We start from the raw sequence: 5,161 nt of genomic DNA, 5'->3' as shown, positions 1-5,161 counted from the left end.
GGGAGGCTGAGAGCTGAGGATTGAAGTTCGAAGTCAGGCCAGGCAGAAAAGTCGGTGAGAGTCTTATCTCCAATTAATCACAGACAGAAGCTGAAAAGTGGAGTTGTGGCTCACATGGTAGAGCATTAGCCTTGAGCAAAAAAAAAAAAAAAAAACAAACTGAGGGTCAGTGCCCAGGCTCAAAGTTCAAGCCCCAGGACGAGCAAAAAGAAAACAAAATAATAAATGAGAGTTCATTTGTTTCATGAATCGATAGACCTGGACCTCACCCTTTTGGGCAGCCATCAGTGCAATTCAGCTACCATTGTTAAGTACAGATGATCAGCCAAAAAGTGACCTCAGCCAGCAGAGAGCTCGCTGTACAATGTGGCTTAGGCCTCTCCACTTTCAGATTGTATTTCTGTCTTCTTGTCTTTCAGTTCCTGCCAGCTCTGACCTGAAATTGAGCCCAGGCCTTTTCATAACCCTATGACTAGCCAAGGGTAATCATCTCACAGGAGTCAGATCTTGATTTCAGTTCATTCTAGTCCTACTTCAGGGTGATGACTCATCTGCATCGTTGTCATCCTATAATCTCTTTCTCCACCTACATCTTGCTTTGTCCTTTAGAATTGGAAAACACTCCTGGGGCTTGAAGGTCCTTCACCATTCCTCTTTTTTGCGAGCATGAGTTCTGACTTAATGGATTTGATTTGCATTCTGCTTGGAGAGATTATAAAGAACCATTGTTTCTTTGTCTTCCCTTCTCTTCCTTTTCTTTTCCTTCTCTTTTATTTCATTTCTTTTACCATCAAGAAATTTCTGGCCTAATCATGAAGTTGAAACAATTAAGAAATCTGTTTAGCAAAAGGCTCAGTGAACAGTGTCAGTGGGAGAACTCTTAAGACAGGTTCAAATAAGAATTTGAACTATTTCATTCAAGCTAACTGGATGGAGAAGTTAGATCAAGACTTGCATTAGCTTTGGGTAGGCTTCTTAGTTGGTAGACTGGGGCAGACACCATGAAGCAAGAATTACTTAGGAATTGATTTATCTTCTCATCTTTAACTTTCTTTCTCCATTTCCTATGGACCCTCATACCCACATCTGTGCCTGAACTACCTTCATTCTTCATTCTTTCTTCTGTGCTGTTGTATCCTTAGCTGCTGTTGAACTTTGCTGTTGAACTTTTTCAGAAGGTAATTGTTTTATTCATTATTTTTTCTGGTCATGTACTTGGCCCAGTAGTTGGCATGTCATAGGCACTCCATGTTATTTAGTGAATAAATGAAGATTATATGTCATAGTTTGAAACTCATGCTGTTTGCCTCTAGTAGTGGCTACCACACAGGAAGCATATGGTTCATTTACTTTTTAGTTTTATTTTTTAGCCATAGATTAAGATAGCTTAGATATTTTCATAAGGGGCAATAGTCTTTTTACGCTAAGAACTGAGAGGAAAGATTACTTTTATTTTTTTCCCCAGAGGTTTCTGAAATCTTAAGTGTTTGGAGCATTATTACTCAATTTACTTTTTCTTTCCTTCTTTATTGTTTTTTAAGAATATGATTCTTGGGTGTAGACAAGTGTCAAGCCTTTGCAAACTTCATTTTTCTGCTGAAGAATCTCCATCCATTTTCAGGCTGAGAACCATGAGCTCAGGATGTGAGTTCCTCTAGGCCTTAAAGTTGCTCTTTTTCTTTGTATCCTACTGTTTGCTGCTGTTCCTGGAAGACATTAGGTTCTCAGCAAATGTTTTCTAGGTGAATATTTAATGAATGTCTGAGAAAAACACAACGATAATGCAGGATGCAAGCAGAGTTCAGCTGAGTTGACAGTTCAGAACTTCATCTATTCACAATGCTTTGGGGTTCTTCTCTTGTTCAAAGTGTTAAAGTGATTTTCTCTTTGTAAATTGTAAAGGTGAAGTACAGAGGAATTCCAGTTACATAAATTAGGTAATTAGCACATTTCTTTTTGGGCAATGTCACTTTTTCTCTTGCTTGCTCTCTCCCAGTTTTTCTGTTCCATCCCCACCCACAAGTTGCAGAGTTCATTTTCAACATAGTGTCTAGTGAGTATCACTGCTGCATTTGTTCACTCTTTGCTCCTCCCTTTCTGCAAAGTTTCTACTTGTTAAGATTATATTCTCTCTCAATTACACAAAACCTACCTCTGGCTGCTGATTTGCTGATTTGTACTCAGTTCCACAAAAGTATCAAACATATTATCTCTTCCTCTAGGTGTTGAGGCCTCCTTCTTTTTTTCGTTACTTTTTTCCCTGACTTCTTAATCTATTTTGTCATGAAAAGATTTCACTTTTAACATTATTTTAAAATTTGCTGTTGAACTTTTTCAGAAGAGAATTTCCTCACTTGTTTTCCCCAGGTTATTTAGTGACTACACGAGGGTCATGTGTCATAGTGGATGTTGTTTGTGACCCATGTAGCTCCTCTTGGGTATCTTCCCAAAGCTTCTGCCACTTTCATTCACAACTTCTGCCAATGACCTTCTTGAGGGGACTTCATTTGAGCTCTTGGATATTCTTTGTTGAGATCTTACAAGAACAAGAGTACTGGTTGCTCACATCCTTCAAGAGAATCCTGAAGTCTGTGATTTCCTGATGTAGCAAAATGAAATCCATACTCCCTTGCCTCAAAGCCTCCCAGTTTGCAACATTATCTATCCGCCAGACTCTCCTTCACAGATTCAGGATGTGGCTGGAACTTCACCTGATATATTGTACTAGGTTTCTTTCTTTCTTTTTGAGTCTGATTTCCACTCATCTCAATTTTTCTGAGAATGCTTTTTCAATAAGACCCAGGCAAGAATCATTTTGGATTCTGCTTCGGGGAAACCCAAGCTAACATACACATCGAATCTGAAAGCTGAAATGACAAAAGAAGTTCTTTGGTTTCTGTTTGTATATTTGTAGGGAAATAATAATAATAGAAAAGTTTCCAAGTATCACATAATGCCAAGAAGCATAAGAGACAGAGTCTCTGTGATAATCCTTAGTCTTATTTCCCCTCAATCTCACTTTTATTGTGTAAAATATCTCTTAAGAGAGCATTTCAAAAGAGCATATCTACTGGTTAATATGTTGATAGGGGAGACTGGTTTTTTTTCCTAGGAAAAGGAAGTGTATGTTTCTTTTTCTTTTCTCTTTCCTTTTCGTGTGTGTGTGTGTGTGTGTGTGTGTGTGTGTGTGTGTGTGTGTGTGTGCGCGCGCACATGCATTCATATATGTTTCTTGGAATTTTAAAACACTAATATACATGCACATGACACTGAGCTATAGTCCCAAACCAGAAGCTAGAAGTTCTAAGGGAAAAGAAAAAAATCAAGAAAATAAAAACTCAGGAAGCCAGCACTGATGTTAAGCTAGTCTAACCTACTTATTAGAGCTGAAGAGATGAGACCCTAATGCATGAGTCACAGAGAAAGCACAGCTGGAATGAAGAAAGACATTCCACCACATTCAGGAATGCCACTAATTTATTTCAGAAGACTTAGGAAAATGTAGTCAACTGTGTAACACATATCTTTCTCTTTCCAGTTTCTCATTTCACCTCTTGTATATGTATATATATCTCCCCAGATCTGTTTCTCTCACTGTCTCAAAACAGCTAATCCAATTTCCTTCCATCTTGATGACTATAGTTGCAGTAAGACCTGAAATGCCAACAGAAAGAGCAACAGCTGAAAAAATGTGACTTTTCTTAATGGTTGTGTATATTTTGCAAGCAGCGTAGATCACTGGCATTTTAAAGGATCATAAATATACCATTAATGAAACCGGAAGCCATCATGGCAGCAGCCAGATTAGTGTCAGGGGTTGACACCATTCCTAGAGGAAGAAAGAGCATCCAGATAAAATTATCCAAATCCAAATAGCTCCACACTCCACAGGCATGCGGTGAATAACACTTGGGAAAACACACATACCAATATCCTTTGAGTGGAAACTCTCCCTTCTTAAACCTTTGGGCTGGTGACAACTTGACACATAGAAAATATAACCCGGCATAGGCTATTTAATCAAGGACAGACAGTGGCTAATTTTCTCATTTTTTTCTTTCTATTGTTAATAGTCTACAACATAGAGGTCCCTTTAAAGTGCAACTCCTTTTGCTTTATTTGAAATCATCACGAAATTGCTCTCCAAAAATATTGTGGAGCAGCCGCAGACTTCGCTGAGCACTAACTTTAGAAGCTCCTCCTCTCTCCCTTGAGCTTTCTCATGCTCAGCTGCCGTCCTCTGGCTGAGAGTGTGTAATCAGGTCCAGTCTCCTGCTGTGTACCATCAGGAAAATGGCAGCTCTCACTGAGAGACAGCAGAGCCATTCACAGTCATGGAGCTATGGAAACATTGACAGATATGACAGACATTTCCAAAGCTGTGTGAAGCATTAATTTTAATGTATGCTGTGTGTCCTTACTTAGTAAATATTTATTTGACTGTGAAAGATAGGAGAGGTAATCACTGTTTTCCTTCAAATGTAGTTTCTGTATGAGCCCCAAGCCCCCCCCCCCCCCGCCCTTTTTCTCGAAGGAGCTCAGGACTGCAGTCCTGGACTTTGAAAGCAAACCAGAGAAAGAAGAGAAAAAAGTAAGAAAAGCAAAAGGCAAGATCTCTGTTCTAGAAGCAACTTTCACATTTTTTTTCTGTGTTTTTTCCTTTGGTTGCATTTATATAGCATGAATACATTGGCTCAGCACCTAACAAGATTCAGGCTAAGCTAGAAAATAATTTCTGGGAGGCTTGGATTGCCAGTGAGATCGTCTCTGAGGACCTGTCAACCTAGCTGACACCATCTATTCTGGTATTCCTGTCTGAATCTTCGATTGCAGTCTTTTCAGTTAACCTCTACTATCATTGGCTGCCCAGAGGACTCAGAGGTTCTACCTTCTCTCCAGATGGCCATGAGACCATTTTGCTCATCAAATTAAATAAATAGGGAAGTAAAAAAGCAGCAGAATGGGTCCCGGTAATCACTGGTAAGCACATACAGGCTAGTAGTTATTTTCACATACATTATGTCAGTCAGTCCAAACAAACATTCCTTGTGATGCAAACACTGCTATCTGTGTTTCACAGAGGAGAGACATAGGGAGGAAAAGGCACTTTCCCCAATGTGATGCAATGGCAGGGATATAGACTTGATCACTTTAAGGCCAG

This window comes from Megascapheus bottae, chromosome 3, assembly GCF_031878675.1.
Source record: "Megascapheus bottae isolate mThoBot1 chromosome 3, mThoBot2.hap1, whole genome shotgun sequence".
NCBI classification, from domain to species: Eukaryota; Metazoa; Chordata; class Mammalia; order Rodentia; family Geomyidae; genus Megascapheus; species Megascapheus bottae.
Note: the sequence above shows the minus strand (reverse complement) of the source record.